The following is a 22,771-nucleotide window of genomic DNA, read 5'->3' on the forward strand; positions in this document are numbered from 1 at the left end:
AAAATATATAGAAATCATTTCCCTTTACTGTAGTTTGTTTTGTAGATTATCTTCCCGTATGTTTTAGTATAACTATTATTACTTAACCTTTAGAAAAATAGTCCTAAATATTTTAACTATTGAATAAAAAAAGGAAAGACTAAAGTATTTTAAATACCACATACAGTGATTTTAGATAAATCTATTTTAAATTTCCCGTTCAAACATGAATTGGTCCCCTAAGAACACCAAATGAACATAGACATTTCAAAAATCTTGCACATTTACCATGTTACCCTCTGAGCTCCTGGACATGCATACAAAACATCACAACATAAATTTGAGCTGTCCTATCCAAGGGTAGAATAATCCTTTCGAGGACTGAAGTGGAGACAGATGGAGAGCACAACCTAGGCAGGTACATATGGATGACCACACTCCCATCTGGAGGGGCTGCAAAGCTTTCAGAAAATGAGCCCAACAGTAATTTTTAACATCATACATCTTTACTTCTGGAAGCAATACACCAATCTGTAAGTAATCTTATTTTCTTTTCCAGTTTTCAGAACTTAAACAACTTTAGTTTTCTGATTCAGATGAAGATTGCTTTCCCATAGAAGTGGTTATTGGAAATTTTTTACTTTCTTTCCTGTTGGTTCTCCTTCCTGAAAATTCACACTTATTTTATATATAGATAAATACAGCTATTGACATAAATATAGATGGACAGAGTAACAATTGATTCTTTTTTATTTTGCTAGCATTATCTTTTAATTTCATTCTAGCTTAAATAAAATTCTCGAAAATATCCCCTTCATAGTTTCAAAATGGAAATGGCCCTACAGATAACCAGGTGAAATAGTTTTAGTCCTAGGAGATAAACTTCTAAAAATTAGTATAGCGTTCTTTTAATGTTTCTAAAATAAAGCATCAGTAATTTTTCCCCTTAAATTTCAATTATGTTTGCCTTTATTATGTGAAAACTTTTAATCTAAAAGGTAATTAATGATTTTCTATCTTTTTCTTTTTATTGCGTGTCTAAGACTCACTACTTTTTTTCAAGAGCATTTCTCCTGTACCAAGGACATTCCTGAAGGAGACACCTTAGCTGCGCAGGCTAGTGACTCCTGGACATGTCACTTCTCTCAAGGCAGTGTAGCTTTCTGAATAAGAGCATGGGTTTTGGGATAAGACTAACTTGATTTTGAATTCTGGTTTTGCCACATATTAACTCAGTGATTACTGGAAGATATTTTACTGTTGTGAATTTCAGTAAGATTAAAAATGTTAATCAGATTAAGGATAACCATGTCTTCTTTAAATATTTCTCATATCAATGGGTTCATTCATTCATTCATTATTCAGATATCTATTGAGGACCTAATTATATGTTAAGCCCTTTTCTAGGGAATAAGGTTCATATCCTTGGTGAAGGATATGGGAAGAGATAAATATACTCATAAATAAAAATAAGAAAATATCAGCTAGTGATAAATGGTATAAGGAAAATAAAACGGCTTATTGTAATAGTAATTGTACTGCTTTAAATGGTTGGTTAGGGAGGCCTCCTGAGAAGGTGATATCTGAATCGAAATCAAGAAGCAACAGGAGTAAGTCGTAATAAGAATTTTCTGGGTAGGAACTTTCTGGGAAGAAGGAACAGTAAACGCAACATCTTGAGGTAGGAACAAGATCAGTATTGTCAGGAAACAGAAAAAGGCCTAGATAGCAGGCATTTAATGATCAATAGAGGGTAGTAGTGTTGAGGTCACAGAAACAGAGGTAGAAGTTCAGCCCTAGTGCTCTCAGCCAAACAAACTTGATTTCAAATCCCATCTTCACCACTTGCCAGTTCTGAGATTATAAGCCAAGTATTTAAACTATTTGACCCTCCATTCCCTCATCTGAGCTATAATTGGGCTATAATTTTCTTTGGAATAAATAAAAATTCCCAATAAATGCCAGCATTTTCATTATTATTATTTTATTACTTTTCCCAAGGTGATCCAGTGCCTTTACACCTAAAGGCCAGTACATTTCTATGTGAAGTAACTATTTCAGTATGTAGCTGGGTAGTACAATATTTCAAATCCATTTAGGATGAAAGGTTTTCAAAAAAAAATCTTTTTTCCAGTCTTTTCACAGTTCCAAGAGCTTTGTGCCTTAAAGCATTATTTTTTTTTACCACACAAGCATAACAAGGTTAGATGCTGATTGGTGAAGGGCAAAGTGATTTATAAAGTCACTTTCATTTTTCAATTTTTTTTTCCCCAATAAGTAAGGAAATGTCATTGGGAATGTCAGCTGGGAATAAAGTAAAATATTTCAGTTGCTTGTGGGTTCACTTACTTATTGTCTATATCCTGTACTTTGACATTTGATCAAAAGCCACATAAATCTTGGTTGTTTCCTCCAAACCAAGTTTATTTCTTCTATATCCTGAATTTGATCCTTCTCTCCCATATTGTGTTCCTTATCACTTTTGTCATTGCTGTTCTTCTAATGATCTACCTTCCTCTGCAGCTGTTTTTCTACTGGAAACATTCTCACTTTCAAACATATTATGAACCCCCTCAAGATTTAGTCCTCCAATATATATAGACACAGAGAAGAAATTTTATTAAAAGGTAATGGTGACTTTTTTTAAAAAGTTATCAATTTATCATTATTATTAGAATAAATTATCAAAAATGTATGTGATGAAGCAACAGAGCTTATGTCTAAATCACAACTATTACAGTTAGGTTTGAAAATGTCAAATACACGGATATTTCTAAAAATATGTAATATTGTTAGATAAAGCATACAATGCTTCATTTAATTTCCCATTTTTTATTTTGACACATTTTATTATATTGTTGAACTGCACTTTATGATTTGTTAAACCATGGCACTTTTGTGTGGCATAAGGAAACATTAGCTGAACTTAAACTTTTTAAACTTAGTGGTTATTTTTCATTTGTTTTAAAGACAGCCTCTTAAAGAATATTACAGAGATATATTTGAATTATATAAAATTTGTCATAATGAAGAAAAATAGAAAGGAGAAAATGCAAATCATTTGTAAACTTGGCTACATTCCCATGCATATATTCTCAGCATGCAGCCAAGCATGTGAGAGCTGATGGAAGTATGCAAGGGGCCAATTAAGGTAGTGGCTAGCTGACTCTTAACTGTTATTAGTCTGCTAGGGCTGCCATCGAAAAATACCACAAACTAGGTGGCTTAAGCAACAGAAAATGTTCATAGTTCTAGAGGCTAGAAGTCCATGGTCAAGTTGACAGCAGGTTTAGTCCCTCCTGAGGACTCTCTCCATGCCTTGTAAACAGCCACCTTCTCCCTGTGTCTTCTCAAGGTCTCTCCTCTGTGTAAGCACATGCCTTTGCATCTCTCTGTGTATCCAAATTCTCTCCTATAAGGAGTCCAGATCAGATCAGTTCTTACCCTAATGGCCCCATTTTAACTTTATCTATTTAAAGGGTCTGTCTCTAAATACATTGTGAGTTACTGCAGTTAGGGCTATGACATAGGAATTTGGGGGTACATAACTCAGCTCACAATACTGTCTGCTTTTCAGACCCAGATATTCTATTTCTTTTACACCTGGAGCAACTGGGGCTTTAGGTATTGGGTGCTGGAAAAACAAACAACAAATAAGCAAAAATCAAACTGAGGATGACACCTGAAAGCCTGTTGTTCATTAATGATGACAATTAGGAATACTATTCAGACTAGAAATTTTATTATTAGCAGCACAGCTGTGGTGGTCCATGTGCTCCAGCTACCTGGGATTTAGAAGCTTGCATGGTCTGCTGTGGTTTTCCAACACCACCAAGCAATTAACTCAATTCTGACACAGAGACTGCATCAGGTCTCGCAGGAAAGAGCTCAGTCTCACAAGACTGCACTTACTTCAGATGACAATCACAAGTCTAAGTTGTTACCTGTGTTTCTGACCTATGACTATATGGTGAAGTTTCCCACAACCTTCTCCTTGGGTTTAATTAGTTTGGTAGGGTGGCTCACAGAACTCAGAGAAGCATTTACTTATGGTCATCAGTTTATTATAAAGGATACTGCAAAGGATAGAGATGAAGAGCCAGGTAAAGAGGTACATAGGGTGAGGTCGAGTAGGGGCCCAAGTGCAAGAGCTTCTGTGTCCACATAACTGAGGTGTGTCACCCTTCTGGCACATGGATGTGACCACTGCCTGGGAAGCTCTCCAAATCTGTCCTTTTGGGTTTTTATGGGGGCTCCATTACATAGGTATAGTTGATTAAACCATTGGCCATTGGTGATTCAATTCAAATCTCTAGCCCCCTCTTCCCTCGCCAGAGGTGATGCAGGGGTGGGGATGGTGCTGAAATTTCGGCCCTCTAATCAAATGTTTGTTTCCCTTGACAACCAGCCTCATCTTTAATTTGAAAGTCTCCTCATTAACATAAACTTATAAACATAACCTATATAAACTTATAAACATAACCTGTCTGGTTATTTTGGATTCAGAAATATATTTAGCTAAACTGGTCAATCCCACCTTTTGATTACTAGGTTTCCCTCTACATTTGTTTATGTATATATATTTACAAATATGTATATATATTTACAAATATGTATATATATACACAAATATTAAGTTTTATTGCCATGTAGTCACCTGGCCTGATTTTATAAATTGACTTTGCTTTGCGGATTTTTGAGAGCTAATAAAGTGTGACCCAAAGGACAAGATTTATAAAGACCACTAATTTGATGTCTTACTTTTTCATACATACAAATAAATTATAAATATTTCCCATGACATTAAGTATATTTTATTACAGAAGAATAACTTTCACTTTTACAAATGTGAATTTGTTGAACATCCATATTGCTTACAGTTTTAACAATTATTATAGAATAATTAATTGTTGAATAATATTCCACTATTTATTTTTAGTTAGATGTTGAATTTAGTCAACTTTTTTCATGGTGAATAACATAGTGAAGAGCATTCTTATAATACAATCTTATGCTATTTTTAATCATTGATTTTTTATTAAAAATTACCCCTCAAAATTGACTAAATCAGAGATGAGGCATATTTTTAAGGCTCTTGCTACTCACTGTAAAAACTGCCCTATATAAGGGTGGTACTAATTTACACTCCCACTAACAGTATTAGTAAGATGTTTTCCCCAGGTACCACTTATGAATAATTTGATGAAATGTGTTCTTTTTAAAAATATGTTCAATTTTGATAGGTAAAAAAATCAGAATCATTATTTCAATATATTTTCATTAATTAATAAGGTTACTTGGTTTTAGTTGTGTTTAATGTACTTTTCAAATTGCCTATTCATGTCTTTGGCTCATTTTGCTATCAAATTATTTACCTTTTCACTGATTTATACAAGCTCCTTGTGTATCAATTATATTAATCATTTGTCCTAAGTTTTAAAAAAAAATTATTGATTTTTTTTGTACCTGATACTTTTGATCACCTGAAATTTTTATTTTTGTTCATTCAAAAATCAGTATTTTTCCTTTTAAAAATATTCAGGTTCCTATCTTCTGCCCCAGAAATCAAATTAATCTTTATATATGTTATACACTGTCTTCTAAAAAAAATTCCCTGTATTTTTTTCAATTAATTGTATATACTGCACAACATCTATAATTTCTCCAAATTAAATAACAGCAAACACAGCAATTGAACAGTCACTTGTTATTAGAGCCTGTGTCGTATGGTGTAAGAATTACTAAACTACCCGACCTTGGGAAAAATTATATTTCCTCACAGAAACTTATGTCCTGAAAATGAAGATACTAATGTCTACCTCACATGGTGGATGTGAGGAGAAAACAATATTACATATGTGAAAACACCTCGAGGGCATTCAATGAATGTTAGTGACTTTCATTTTTACAGGTATCCTTTTGTCAAATACCAACACTGTTTTCCTTTCATTGGTGAATTTACCTCTTAGGTTACCTTTATCTTCAACATAATGAAGCCCATTTTCTGAAGTATTTTGAAAATTTTATGTACTAATATAATAACATACTAATACCATTGTTCATACACTCATATATACCTTTAATATTTAGAGTGTATCACTATCATTACTTGCTTTACTGCTAGCTGCCTATTTATAGGCTATTTCAACATTGCCGAGGAAATCGAATACCAAATTCTACAAATTAGCAACACGTGAAATATTATCAGCTACCTAAATCAATATTCTATTTCCAGTCCTGCAGCAAGTGATTTTTTATTAGTCAGAACAGACTGCTTTCAGTGATTGGTGACACTATTCAGTTAATTGTAGTATTAATGCAATCCCAAAGAGCTTAAGTAATAAAAGGAATTTATCAGTTTTTGAACTTAGGATGTCTAAAGATGTAGTTAGCATCAGGGACTCCAGGAACTCACTGATTTAGTCAGAAATAATTATCTTGCTCTCCATATCTCTCCATTGCCCCCCCACCATCCACATCCCAACTATTGCTTGTTTCAATCCATGTTACAGGGAGTATGACTCTACCAACTTTAGGCCATTTTTGTGCTCACTATTGATTCAGCTAGCAAGAACACTATTTCACCAACTCCAACTCAGAAGTGTCCTGGGGAGGAATCAAACTGCCCTCAATCACAGTGTGGGCCATATTCTTCATCAGGCTTCAATCATGCTGTCCACAGTTATTCAACAGCATGGTTGGCCCAGCTGGGGGAACACATGATCAATCTCAGGACCAGCAGGAGGGGTGCTGCCATTGGGAGTTCTACAAGGTTCAAAAAAATGTGGGAGAAACACTTCCCCAAAGTAAATGTTAGAGTGTACTATTACAGAGAATGGGAATGGGCAACCCTGCTTGGTAGGATCAAAATAACTACTATCCCAATAGAATGTTTATTTTATCAAATCAAACCACTTTCATTAGAAGATAACAGAAGTTGTTACAAGGAAGATTTCTTCAGTCCCACAAAATTTATTCAAGTGCCCAGCAATGCTAACTTCATATTGCTTTTTATTCCTATGACAGTGGGCTTAATCTACAGGATTATTATTCAAAGTGTTCTTAAACCCACATTTGATGTTCCTCCACAAAGGCATAATAAAGGGTAACTATCTTCTGTGAAATACATTTGACACAAAAATTATTATCAGGAGCATATAACTTAATATCACCGTCTCAAATTTAGTTTACTTTAGCTCCTGAAGTTTTTTTCAGTGCTTATAAATGCCCTGCAAATTTCTGAGCAAATGATCCACTTGTATGTTATGTTGATGGCATAAATGACTAATAATTGCATTCATAATTATCTTTACTTTACCATGGCATTCTGAGCCTCATGAATTCAAAAACATCCAACCATGAAAAGAAACCTTTAGTGGCATATGATAGAATCTAATTTCTTCCCACCCAAAGGGCAATTTAGCAATATTGACCATTTAAAGGGCCAAATCAAACAAGATAATGAGGAATAATTCACTTTTCCCTTCCTGGCTTACCAATCCAGATTTGGACAATATGGACAACAGAACAATGCCACCATAATTATTATTTGGCTTTCAGAGCTATACAAATGCATAATCTTTTTCAATCTGCTTCCAAAAAAAGTTCTAGCATTGTTATATAATTACATTTTTCCCTTGCCTTGGCTATTTTGGTCTTGTTAAAATGTTGTTTTTGATCAAATAGCCCATACACAATTAGCTGCAGTATTATAAAATAAATGAATCACAGCTGCACTGACAAATACATAAGCAGGAACAGAGAATGATAAATGAAGAAACAATTCCATCTCTAGCTGGAAGTATCCTGACAGCAATAGTTATAGAATGTAACAGAGCCAATTAGCCCATCATAGATTAATTTCACTAAATTTGAAGATGCTGACAGAAATTTAAGGAATAAAATAGATCTTCAGTTATAGTTATCTTACATGTCTGTTTCTGGAAAACTGAAATGCAAGGAAATATCTAATGGAAAGACAGGGTATGGCATATGGACATGGTTATGCATGGTAGAATTAAGTCCATTTTGTGCTGTGTGTGCTTTGTTGATCTTACACTATTCCTCCACCACCACATACACACTACACATTTTTTAAGGCCATGTTGCTTTCTGGTATTCAAAGAGAGATTCCTCATTATTTTAACAGGAATATACTAAATTCTCCCAGAAATTCTATGTATAACTTAGAATGACTTGCTACATTATAATGGAGCCTAATTATGAGATTAAAAGGCAATGAAAAGAGATTAAATATGAGAAAGGTGAAATAAAGCAAATCTTCAAAAAGAACAAAAATAGCAAGTTTTAAATCTACTTTAGAGGCAATGGCAAGAAGAACTGATAGTTTGAAAAGGTGAATCAACAGTGTAAATTATGAATAAATCTATCCCCTCTGAAGATAAAAAAAAAAGCCTCCATTATTCTCTTTAAGAAAAATATCCAGAGATGAAAAATGTGAAGGACAGAAAATTGAGACCTCACATGCAGAATATCTGAGAAAGGTACAAGATCACATGCAGTAGCTACAAGGCAGTTCTCAAGTAAAGGCTTAATTGTAGTGTGGACTCAAGTCTAACCACCTAGGTTCAAACCCTGGCTCTGCCTCTTCCAAGCTGGGACACTTGGGGCAAGTTGCTGGACCTCTTTATGCCTCAATTTTCATATCTGTAAAATGTGGATACTGATAATACCTGCTTCAAATATTCCATGTGAGGACACAACAGGTTTTAATTTTCTTTTATTTATTTTTTTTACAACAGGTTTTATTTACAACGACATGATACTTAGAGAGCCTATAGTAAATGTTAGCAATGATTACAGTAAAACTCTAAATGTGTGTTGTTCATTCTCTACTTTATCACTTCCCACTGTGTTCTCTTGAATAAGGGAAAACTTGAAGACAGAATAGAAGAAAACACTCCTAAGCTGAAAAAAACCTGCATGTGAAGAATGAAGGAGTGCATCATTTTCTTGGTGAAAAACAAGGAAAAAGGATTCAAAAATGTGTATATATGGATTTATTGAGTTATAGATGTGTAATCAAATCACTTTGTGGTATACCTGAAACTTACACAGTACTGTAAATCAACTGTGCTTAAAATTTTAAAAGAGACTCAAAATTAGGCAATTCTGGCCAGATTTTGGAACTGCATATGTAAAGAAATATATGAAGTTTAAAAAGCGTAAAAGCAGAATATTTAAAACTCACACATTTTGACCTTTCACATTAGGCAATTTATGTAATTATTCTCTGACCTGCCTTTATAACCTACTATATCCTGGAAGTCTTTTCATATCATTTCATTCTTAGCTATTTCATTTTTAAAAATACTTAAAATAGAGTCTACCATGGTTTATTTAAACATTTCTATTTATTGCAATTATGGGAGAGGGGGCAGAAGATTTGATTATTTTTAATGAGGACCTGATTTAAATCTGTGTTCTTAGATTACAATATAAAAATGCATTTCTCACCTTCCTTTATGATGCACTGTTTCACTGAGTGTACTTGCTATTGATCAGTTTTGGAAAAATGTTTTGGAATTTGGACATAGCATTCTTAGTCATTAAAAAAGGATTAGTTTAATTGCTCCAGGATGTATGCCATTTTGTTTGCAAATTGCACTGCACTTCTCAATGTCATCCAAAAACTGGAAGGCCATATGGCCCTCACTTCACTATTGTAACAACTTCTTAGGGAAAGGGCACCTCTTTTACAAACACACACACACACACGTGCATAGAAAGATCAAGATTTTATCAAAATCTAGTAGAGAAAGTTCTGTCCTTGAGTGAGAAAGAACAGTGATCAGAATGTGCACACACCAAGATAAAAATAGAACTTTAAAATGGTTCACATCTCAGGATCAGCTGTCAGTCCATAACTGGACATTTTCCTTCAATTGCTGTTTTCTGCTAAAATTGAGAATCCTAGGATTTGTTCCAGGGGAAAACATGCATCTCTTGTAGGACCATATAAAAATTTTTATCAAAATTTATAGTAGGATAACATCCTGACATTTTTTCTTGGTTTTTCTTGGCATATGCACAAAATTTTGAAATGCTAGAAAGACAGATATGAGTTCTAGTTTCAATCTATTATTATGTTTAGAGAGATATCTGACTTTATTTTCATAGACTGTTAATAATGGCTATTTTCATTGTAGAATTTGGGATGAATTTTAATTTTTTTTTTTTGTCTTTTTAGGGTTGCACCTGCAATAAATGGAGTTTCCTAGCCTAGGGGTGGAGTCAGAGCTGCAGCTGCTGGCCTATGCCACAGCCACAGCAACACCAGATCCAAACAGCAGCTGTGACCTACACCACAGCTTACAGCAACAGCAGATTCTTAACTCACTGTGTGAGGCCAGGGATCGAACCAGCATCTTCATGGATGCTAGTCAGATTCGTTTCCCCTGAGCCACAACAGGAACTCCCTCAATTTTAATTTTTTATTTTACTTTTATGTATCATTTGCATGTTTAAAATATAAGCCAGAATTATATTAGCAAAGCAGTAAGTAATTATGACACATGAGTGTAATTTTTAGATAGTAATTTATCTGCCCTTCTAAAAATCTCTGTCGTTTCTACAGTAATTCATCCAGCAGTTTGATAATCATTATTTTGGTCAGGAACTGAGATGTAACCCAGCATGGCTTTAAGTGAACAAAATGACTTCTGAATAATATCAAATTAATTCCACTGGAAATATTGTGACAAAATTTTATTATTGTTCCTTATAAAAATCAAGTTTTAAAAGTCCATAACCTTTTAAAATGAGAATAAACAGCTATGTGAAACAGTATTCTAATTAAAATGTTTGGTTTTTTTATTTCAAAAGTTGACTTTTAAATAAAAAATGAACTATCTTCTCCACACCTTTGTACTCATTTGAGATCTTTTCTGAAGTCATTTGAAGATGGGTTTCCACTTATATACTCAACTGCCATAGTCATAATTTTCTTGAAATTTCTATATAGAATATGCTTATACCATCCTGTATATAGGTAAAATTGCTGAGAACATGAATTTCAAAGACCTACAAAACTCCTGATCTCTTAGACATAAAATGGTACTAGAACAAAGTGGCAAAAGTGTTGCATTATTGGGAAAGAGTCAACAGCATACTATAGCAAAGATAAAGTACAGATTGATAAATGAAACCAAAATTACCAAAAGGCTGCAGTTATATTTTGATTTGATATAACAAACTGGGTAATAAGTATTGTTATCACAGCATTCCTCACAAAGCACTGTATCCATTTCAAGAAATGTGGTCTACAACAAAGAAGCTTATTGTATGCAATATTTTCCAGCAAATATGTTTAGTTTGGTGAAGTACCCAAGTATATAAATCAAAGAGCACATACATTTTGCAGCAGAAGCAGAATGAACATGAAACACCAAGAATTTAAACTATTTTACAAAATGTGACAATCCATATAATTCATTAATTCAAGAAAAAGCTGTCAAGGGCAAAAATATAGGTCAGGAATTAGACATTAGGAACTCAAGTGGGAAAATGAACAGAGTGTATGCCATTATGAAGTACACAACGTATTTTATTGTGGGAAAAGCATATAAGAGGAGGAATGCATAATTTGTTTTACTATAACACTGAAAATAATGGTGAAATATTATTTGAGGCTATATTGGAAAAATAATTTCATTGAAAATGTGTCCCATTATTGATTGAAAAAACTAAGTAAAGGACAAAGGAATTCTTATTTTCAGCTTCACAACCTTCAGTGATTTCTCTATAATGCTTTCAAAATTAAATTTCAGGTGACTATGATGAAAGCCCTATATAGGAAGAAATAGTCATCTTCCAAAATATTGAAAAGCCTAATTAAAGTATTCTATTTTAGCCTTCTTTTTTAACCTTATGACTTACTAGTGTACACAATACTTAAATAAAACAGAATCATTTCACTAATACTAGTTTTCTATGAAACGTCTTAGTTTTGGGGAACCTCTAGAATGGTATATAATGTTGATCATGATTAATGTCCAAACTTATTTTCCAGGTAACCCTCCAGGACCAAGGAGAATATTCATGTAAATTAGATAAACTGCATCATATTGTGTGTAATTTAAGAATGGTCCACTCTAAAAGTAAAAACAGAAAATGACTGTCCATAAGTAAGTTATGATGCTTGGCTTTTCTTTATAGTTTGACTTCTCTGAAAATCTGGCCTTGAACAAACCTACTCCAGCATAGTCAATAGGTTGTGCTAAGGAGATTTCCATGAACCAGGACTCCTGTTCCCTTCAATTTCAATAGAAAAATCCCTCTGAAGCACAGAAGGTTTGTGGGGAGAGAATTACACCTTCACTCTACTCCCTTCTACACACAGACTTTTTTGCCTAGAATACTTTTTAAAATTATATTTCTGGTTCAGATGAGCAACAAAAATATTAAGAATGTGGCTTTTATATGTCTAAATAGTACTTCTCAAGGTAACACCTTATTCTTGATTCCATTCTACTTTCATTTTCTTTAGAGGACTCTGAAATAGTCCAGCAGCTCTTTTGTAATTTTCCTCTAAGCTTAGGTATAATCTATGAGGACAAGAACCTTATCTTCTTATGTACTAGTGTGCAAACACACAGAGACACACAGACACACACACACAGACACACACACACAAACTTGACCAGTGTAAGCCACTGAAGATAACAGCAGAGAGAGTATTAACTAAACCAAAACGAGAGCTGAGAGTCCAGTAAGTGTTTCAATTAGTATTTAAAATTAAGATATTTTTCAAAGCAAGTAGTCTAGGTTTCATAAAGGTTGGGTTGGTTGCTGACATGGGATCAATAGCAGAGAATTATAGCTATTATCACATATCACAATCACATCCAAATGCATAATGATGTTGAATAAGACATACTAAGGCTCCGAATCTCAGCTTCAAGACCTACTAACGATATGAAATTGAGTACATTTTAAAATTTCTCTAAGCCAGTTCTCCGTCACCTTCAGAATAACATCTGAAGTCTTAGCATGACATACAAAACCTGTCATCATTTAGGTTCTCTTACATCTGCAGCCCTTGTTTCTTTCCACACCATAGGATATGCTGCAAATAATTTGAAACTCATCAAATATTCCATGATTCCCTCATACTTTTTTATTTAAGGTTTTTATTTTTTCTATTATAGTTGATTTACAATGTTTTGTCAGTTTCTGCTGTACAGAAAAGTGACCCAGTCATACATGAATTATATACATACATAAATATATACATGTATATACACACACACACATACACACACATTCTTTTTCTCATATTATCTTTCATTATGTTCCAACACAAGTGATTGGACATAGTTCCCTGTGCTATAGGGCTCATTTCTTGATGGTAGGAAAGGTAGCTTAAATCTCTGCATCTGAAATGCTAATTCCTGCCATCCCAACATGTAGAAATAGCCATAAAGTAGATGTAGTAAGGTAGGTAGATTTCAACAGATGATCTCCTAACTTTATTCCAATCACATATCACACTTTTGTGTCCTCCTTTAATGTCTGTTGACATGCCCTCCATCCTTCCCCAGAACATACCCCAGTTCTGTATGTAGCAAAGAGAAGATAAGACACCACGTTCTTTGTAGACTATTTCCCAAAACTCAACTGTTATTAATAGCTGCTAACCTGAGAAATGTGGTATGAAAGGAAATTAGTTACATTCCCCTGTCCTAATACTGGTCCTGCCCACTAGGAAATATGATCACTTGTACTCATAAATTCAAGAGTTAAGTTTATAGATATTTTATATACATTAATTAGGGAAAAAACTACAGATTGAGTTGCCTCAATTTACAAATTCAGCTTTCTAAACAATTATTTTTGGACTTAGGTTTATATACAGCTTTAAAGTGATACTAGCCAATGCTAGAGACAAAGTGCCCTCAGCCTTGACAGTCCCATGAAATACTTTGGGAGTGGAACTATTGTTACTTTGACTGACAGATGTCAGGCTTTGGATGGGTCAACAATTCATACAGAGAATCATGACTTTGGGGAAACAAATTAGTTTCCTTTTTTTGCTAAATCATACATTTTTAAATTTAGGATCACAATAAAGTGGAAAAGGTTAGAAAGTACTTTGGAAAATTGTTTCCTTTATACCCTAATTACAAGGTGTGAGTCAATTTATGTGATGTGCTTGATTAGAATATGTGTTAGAAAGCAAAATAAGTTTTACAAGCAAACTGAGGTAAATTTCCTTAGAGTTTAATCTCCCTAAATATGCATAATTCCTGAGCAATGAAATTAAAAGTCATGTTGCTTGCTGGATTTGTGTAGTCTTTTTGTGAATATTTGCTTTTGTTGACTTTATCAGTTTTGTCAATGTGGAGTTCTTTGTCAGTGAGCCATCATCGCAGCAGGCTCAGCACTGAGGGTAACCATTAACTTTGCCAACGCTGTAAGGATTCTTGAACATTAGTATTCTAATGAGACACTTATGGGTTTCCTTCTATATTAAGAGTGTCTTTATGCTAGACCTGCTGTTTCTATGTCTAAGCCAAAGTCACAGATCATAGATTAAACAAAATTGATCTGAAAACAGAAGTTAATTTTTTTGCAATGGTTTTTACAGCTTGTCATTTATAATACCCAAAGTCACTTATAAAGTAGTTTAACCAATTAGTCATCAATGAGGGACTACAAAACAGTTTGACTCTGTTTACAAACCCAAAGTAAATTTTGATACAATACCTTCCTATTTCCTTTGCTGATTTGAAGCGTGAGAAAATATAGAGCTTTACTAGATCACAGAACTTTTGAACTGGGAGTGTTTTAATGGCAAAATGATGAAACATTCCTGACTTTTTCTCAGCTCAGTAAAAGGTAAGACAAGCTGTGCTGTGAATACCAAAGCCTTAGGCAGATTTCCACCAAGAGGGCAAAACTGTTTTTCTTTCTTTGAAGGAGTACATGTGGCTCATGAAGAACCATGAAACTGGAGGAAAAATGAAGAGGAAATGTTAAATCTATGGGGGAAAAAATAGACGTGGTATAATGTACACATTACAAATCACTTTAAAATTTTGCTCCAAAGATCTAAATCAATTAAAAGTCTTTGAAAAAAATAGGTGTAATTTTCCTGCCAAAAAGTTATTTAACATATCCTCTCTATTTCATAGACCACTTTTCCCCTTAACTTGTTGAAAAGTAATAGTCTTACAGATGTCATTTGTAGAAATTGAGCATTTATAAGTAGGAAATTCATTATATTTCTTACACATGCACATATTTAAACTTGCATTTCCCCTTATTATAAAGCTTTGCTAAAATCGACCTATAGCTATACACAGAACAGTGTTAAACAATCTATTTACTTTAAGATCCAATATTTGAAGCAAGCGTGAAATAATTATGATGTTTGGGAATAAAATAATAATGATCTCTTGGAATGGCAGAAAAGAATCTTGTATCAGCTTGGAGTTATAAACATCAGAGGAGGGATTTTTGAATCCTTTTGTATAAGAAATAAAGTTGGAATCCACCAGGCCTGTTTCTTTAGTTCTCATTCTGAACTTCCAGACTGCACTTAGAAACTTTCACTTAAGCTATAATTTTAGGATTCCCCATTTAGATTTTCAGTTGATTAGGAACATTATATGGAGAAATGTTCTTTGACTGAAACAATGCTTCTTTTTACTATCCTAAAGGTTGATATCATGGAGAAGAGTTAACTGTGCAAAGTGTACATTGCTTTCTAGGGCTACTGCTTCTCCATCTTTGAATACTCTAGAGTAAACTCTGTTACACAAATTTTAATAACCTCATCAAATTTGACAATAGAGAAAACACCCAATTAACATTTATGCTCAGGCAGTTCAAAAATATCCACATCCAGAAAAGGGAACACTTGTACACTGTTAATGGGAATATAAACGGTGCAGCCACTATGGATAATAGAATGGATGTTCTCTAAAAAAATAAAAATAGAATTACCATATCATCTACCAGTCCTACTCCCAGGTACATATCCAGAAATTTTTTTTAAAAAAAGCTAATTTGAAAATATACATGGAACCCAATGTTCACAGCAGCTCTATTTATAATATATAAGGCACAGAAGCAACCCAAGTGCCCATCAACAGATAATTGGATTAAAAAGATATGGTATACACACACACACACACACGCATACACGGCAGAATATTACTTAGCCATAAAAAGGATGAAAGAATGCCATTTGCAGCAACACTGTTGGACATAGAGATTATCATACTAAATAAGTCAGAGAGAGAAAGAAAAATATTATATGATTTCACTTACATGTGGAATAAAAAATGTGTTTTGAAGTTATTTACAAACAGAAACAGAAACAGACTCACAGGGGTAGAAAACAAACTTGTAGTTACCAAAAGGAAGAGGGACGGGGGAAGGGACAAATTAGGGTTATGGAATTAACAAACTACTATATGTAAAATAGATAGGCGACAAGAATGTACTGTATAGGACAAGGAATTACAGTCATTGCCTTTTTTTTTTTTTTTTGCCACACCCACAGCATATGGAAGTTCCCAGGCCAGGAACTGAATTTGAGATGTGGCTACAGCAATGCCAGATCCTTAACCCACTGCACCACAGCAGGAACTCTTCCCATTATCTTATAGTAACCTATAATGGAGTATAACCTGCAAAAATCCTGAATCACTGTGCTGTACACCTGAGTTAACAATATTATAAATCAACTATACCTCAATTAAAAAAATCCACATCCATATATCAATATTAATGCATTCATCACAACTTAATTGAGCACCCACCACATCCACATGCAGCCCTTTTAGAAACTGGAAATAAAAGGTATACTGCCTGCCCTTGAAAATTTTATAGTCTCATATCAGGAGATAGCCATGTATAAAACAAGGATAATAATGTGATACAAGAAGTAGAATTCTGATAATGTGTGACCGTATATGCTACTGAGGAGGCCCACAGTTAAAGTTCAGAAAACAAGTAATTCCTTTAATAAATTTAGGAAGTATAAATGACTCATTTCAAATAAGTTTTCAATAGTAACCACACTATATAAGTAATATCTATGGCTCTTGAGTCTGATCAACAAAACTCAACTTTTAAATTAAAAAGAAAAGTTATTAAAAAATACATTATTTGGTTTTCTAAATATTTCTTTATTAAGCAAATAATCTCAAAGACCTTAATATCATGAAAATATAATAATAGTCACAAGTATATACTGAGAAAAGAAAGAATTTTAGTTTGGCATGAAAATGTAAAGACAAGAAGACAAAAATACAGAGTATATGTAATGCACTAGACAATTTGAATAGCATACCACAATATAATTTCAGTAATACTTTGAATATTCATGTACAATAATGATAATTTTTAATTAAAAGAATATAGATATTTTAAAGTTGTTAATACATGGCTTTTAAAATGAAATATTAAATGACTAAAATAGATTTCTCCTCTCATGCAGCAACTGTGATTATATGTAAATTTCTCTCTAATTAGAGAAAATGAGGGAAAAGCTATAAAGATTGCTCACTCTCTTTTATCAAATGAGTCCAGATTTTATCCAGTGCAGACCATTTGATTATATATGCAGACGCTTATCTTTCCATGTTTGAATAATGCATAGAAATTATAAACTGTTTATTTTGAGATGTCAAAATGAACAGTGACTATGCTCTGAAAACAAAGTATTTTGTTTGTTAATTTATATATTTTAAATGCGTCTCTCTCCTGAGCCCTCAGTGGGTGAGTTTTAAATCTCCAAAAAGTCTCGTGATCTGTATCTGCTATCATATTTCAACTCATTTGACTTTGAATGACCATTTCAAATAAACTGCTTAAGAAACAATTCTTAATTTAGGTCAATTAAAGACTTTTAGATACATAAAACTTTTAAACTTTAGAACTAAAACAAGAGGAGGCCCTGCTGTGGTGCAGTGGGTTAAGAATCCGACTGCAGCAGCTTGGGTCGCTGTGGAGGAACAGGTTAAATCCCTGGCCTGGTGCAGTGGGATCTGGTGTTGCCACGGTTTGGTGTAGGTAGCAGCTGTGGCTCAGATTCAGTCCCTGGTCAGGGAACTTCCATATGCCGTGGGTATCACTATTAAAAAACTTAAACAAAGAAAAATAACCAAAACCAGAAGGTAAGCTGTATAACCTGGGGCTCTCACTGAAGAAAGTATAATCAAAAAGTGAAATTCACAGTACATACAGAGAATATGCTAACAAATACAATGCACCATTATTTTACTAATAAGTATGTGGAGAATGGAAAGGAGAAAACATCAGAAAAATAACAATAAAGATGGTTAAGAAATATATGGAAAATAGTTGAACTTCATTAGAAATATAGAATTTTAAATATACATTCACATATTTGTATATACACAAACCTATATATTACATATACCTGTATATGTTAAATATACCTATATATTTTATATACTTATGCACCTATACTTCCTTTTATAATACATATGTATTATATATAAATGTATACACACACATACACTCACACATATATATATCTCAACTGAGCAAGGCCAAAAAATACAAGCAAACCAAGTTTACAACTGAGTTTTTATACATAATAAGGAAAAAAGAAATTAGAAAAGACTCATTCTCATGTTCTCCTGTTCTAAGTGTTCATCTCTTGTCCTGACAAAACATTTGAACATAATTTGGGATGAGCTTTGCAAGGCATCATTTTTTGGTATCAGAAAAATAATTTATCTATTATTTGAAGCCCTATTCAACATTAATATTTAATAATAGAGTTCTATACTTTTCAAAATTCTAATACATTTTTGTATCAGACAGTTATTTTCAGGATCCAGTATTCAGATGACAGTAGAAGAAAGAGTCTGTTAAGTCACCGGCTTAAGTGCTCACAGAAAGACAGGAATGAATTTAGGTTTGAACTCACCTCCTCTGCCTCTGCCTATGCATGTGAGGCATGAAGAGGAAGGGGGAACTGGGCTGGGGGCTTGTTCCAATATCCCTCAGCACATTTTCTTTAGAATAATTTATTCTTCCTGAAGTATCTATCTTCAGCTTCTTAGTGCCAGAGCTGGCACATAACAAATACTCAGTATTCATTTCCCATCTCAGAAGAGTATTTAAAATTATCGTCTCTTTTAGTGAAGAAATAAAAGAATGGGCTTTAAAAAATCATTTATACAGAGCAAAAGCATAATGTAGATGCTTCAATATCCCTCATTGTTGAAATGTAAAAATACAGCCTTTTTTGCTAACATTTTAAAATAGTTCATTACAAAACTTAAAAAAAAAAAAAGGTTTAGTCATCTAGTTTTCAATTTGTCTATTTATAATCTTAAAGCTTCACTCTGGTACAGAACCAAAGTTAAATAAAAAACATTTCAGATATTCCATTTTGATGAAAGAATTTTCTGAAAGTTGATGCTTTACCTCTTCAGAAATTCAAGCTGGAAGCTTGCATGTGATATTTGTCTCAGGAAAGAGTTGCCAAGGGAAGCAAACGTGTTATTTGAACAATTTATGTACATTAAGTAGGCAGTTTTGCTGGGACTGACCCTAAGAAAACTTTGCTTCCAAGCTATCTTTTCTAACTATCTTTTGGAACCTCCCACATCTCAATTTCCCAGGGCTCTTCTGTGGCCCCCACGGGCATGGTCCCCACGTCATGCTTCATGGTTCAGATTTATCCCCTGCCTAGATGCAAACTTTTGATTCCAATTCCCTTGGACTCTGCTTCATGATTATTTAAACACACACACACACACATACACACACACACACAAACTAGCACAAGCCCTTCCTTTTGTGTAAACAGAATAATGCATTACTTATTTCAATAACATTAATATTTTAACCTCTACTCACACTTAATACAAAGAAGTGCTTCTAAAAGTTAAAACTCAGGCCCTGGATGAAGTCATTGGTGGAAAGAAGAACATGGAAGGCTTTTGATGTGTGTAATTCTGTCAGCAAATAAGGCTAAGCCTGAAAGTAACTCAGAAAGTAAAAATTCATATTCATGATAGTGTCCTGAAATATGATGACTGATTTTTACCTCCTCACTTTTACTCTTTCCCCACTTTCAGACACTGTGTCAGTGCTTCACAAACATCAGTGTATCTGGGATCTTGGTACAATGAGATACTGATTCAATGGGTCTGGGTAGAGCCTAAGGCTCTGCACTTCTAACTAACTCCCAGGTGACACAATGGCTACTAGCCCGTGGAGTGTATTTTGAGTCATAGGAAATCATGAAATACCAAAAAATTTTATGTTTAGAGGAAGGCGTATCTAAATAAATCTATCGGTCTATAAAGAATGCTTTACCTCAAGTATCAGAAAAAAAATCATGTCAGATGAAAGATTTAAATATTATCTGCATTATTATATAATAAATACAGTTTTCTCCACTTTAACCCCAAATTATCTTATCATGACAAGATAAAAACCTCTTTCGGAATAGAAGGTTCTTCATGGCTTGGCCAAATGGTCACATGACTCCTAACTTTATTCTAACCATGTAAAACTATGCCCATTTGCTCTACACTTAGTATAGTTCAGTAGTTTTGGATAGAGTCCCTTTGCCTTGGCTTTACCATCCCGACTTGCCTTTCCTGCTCCCTCAGAAACTTCTTCAAGCATCAGATCATACTTGGGGTTTGGGATTGGCATATGCACACCATGGTATATGGAATGACTGGCCAACAGGAACCTGTCATATTGCACAGGAAACTCTATCCAATATTCTGTGATAAGCTATATGGGACAAGAATCTGAAAAAGAAAGAATGTGTGTACATATAACTGAATCACTTTGTTATGAAGCAGAAATTATTACAACATTGTAAATTAACTTTACTTCAGTAAAGCTTTAAAAAGTGAAAAAAAGAATCAGATCACATTTTGCCACCTTATGCCAAATGATCTGCATGGCACAAATTAATAATCTAATATGACAGGAAAAAGCAGAAATGTTTAGAGGAAAAAATATCACTGCAAAAAGTAAAACCTATTATTATCTTGCCCCTTAACAATTTCAGAGCAGCTAGGATTTTGATTGTCATTTAGATTTTGCTTTTGTGCACTGAAAAATATCTCAAGACAGAGAAGTGAGGTTAAGATGAACTGATTCAGCAATCACCTCCCACATCCCTTACCAATTACCCAATGAAATTCTTATGCAATCCCCAAAAAAAGGTATAAATCTGCAACAATAGCAGGAACTAGGATTATCAGTAAAAGATAACACCAGATTTTAGGAGGAATTTTCAGGCACAAAGTATAAATGAAGCCCTGAGTCAGAGTAGCAGGACAAAGGATTTTAGAAAAACGACAGTATGTCCTGAATACTGACCAACACACATAGACGCTGCATGTACCAAGCTGAAGGAGGAAAAGATGAAAGAAAGCAGATTTCTTAAATAGCCAGAGACATATTTTTTCCACTCAAAAATCTAACCTCCAACAGCCCTCTGGGAATATAGCAAGCCTACAACAACAGCAATTCCTTTCCCTTCCTTTCTTTCTCTTTCTTTAGTGCAGAACCATTTGTTCCGTATAGCAGTGCAGACCTGGTCTTTTGGTTTTTGGAAGGTAATTAATTAATGATTCAACATCTTTAAAGGATGTGCCTGTTGAGATTGTCTATTTTTTCTTGTGTGAGTTTTGAAAGATATTGTCTTTCAAAGAATTGGTCCAATTTATCTTGGTTATCAAATCTATGGGCCTTGGTATTTCTTCACTAACTTTTTAATGTCCATGGGACCTTATTCATTTCTGATATTAATAATTTCTGTCCTCTGCCATCTTCTTAGCCTGTATAGAGGCTTATCAATTTTATTGATCTTTTCAAATTTTGGTTTCATTGATTTTATCAATTGATTTCAATTAACTAGTTTTTATCATTTGTTTTGTTCTGGTTACTTTGGATTTAGGGTTTTTTTTATAATTTACTAAAGTGAAAGCTTAGATTATTGATTACAGATCTTTCTTATTTTCTACTATATGCACTAAATGCTAGAAATTACCCTCAAAGCAATGCTTTTGCTGCATCCAACATATTTTGATGTTATCTTTTCATATAGTTCAAAATATTTTATATTTCTCTCAGGATTTCTTCTTTGACCTATGTGCTATTTAGAAGAGCACTGTTTGGGAGTTCCTGTTGTGGCTCAGCGGTAATGAACGTGTGGCTGCAGTGTAGGCTAGCGGCTACAGCTCCACTTGGACCCCTAGCCTGGGAACTTCTATATGCTAGAGGTGTGGCCTTAAAAAGACAAAAAAAAAAAAAAAAGGAGAGCATTGTTTAATCTCTGTATTTTGGTATTTTCCAGCTCTTTCTGTTATTGATTTCTAGTTTAATTTCATTGTGGTCTGAGAGCTAATATTGTATGATTTCTATTTTGAATTTGTTAAGTTTCATTTTATGATCCAAATATGGTCTTTTCTTTGGTGGGGGGGCATACCTGCAGTATATTGTTCCCAGGCCAGGGGTCAAATCAGAGCTATAGCTGCCAGTCTACTCCACAGCCATAGCAAAGCCCAGATCCAAGTCATGTCTGTAACCTACACCACAGCTCACAGCCATGCTGGATACTTAACCCACTGAGTGAGGCCCAGGATCAAACCCACATCCTCAGGGATACTAGTTGGGTTTGCTTCCACTCTGCTACAACAGGAACTCTACAGTCTTGATGAATATTCCATGTGAGATTTAAAGAATGTAAAATCTACTATTGGCTTAAGTAGTATATAGATATTATTCTATTCAGTTGACTGATGACAATGTT

Source organism: Phacochoerus africanus, chromosome 10 (assembly GCF_016906955.1).
Source record: "Phacochoerus africanus isolate WHEZ1 chromosome 10, ROS_Pafr_v1, whole genome shotgun sequence".
In the NCBI taxonomy this organism is placed as follows: domain Eukaryota; kingdom Metazoa; phylum Chordata; class Mammalia; order Artiodactyla; family Suidae; genus Phacochoerus; species Phacochoerus africanus.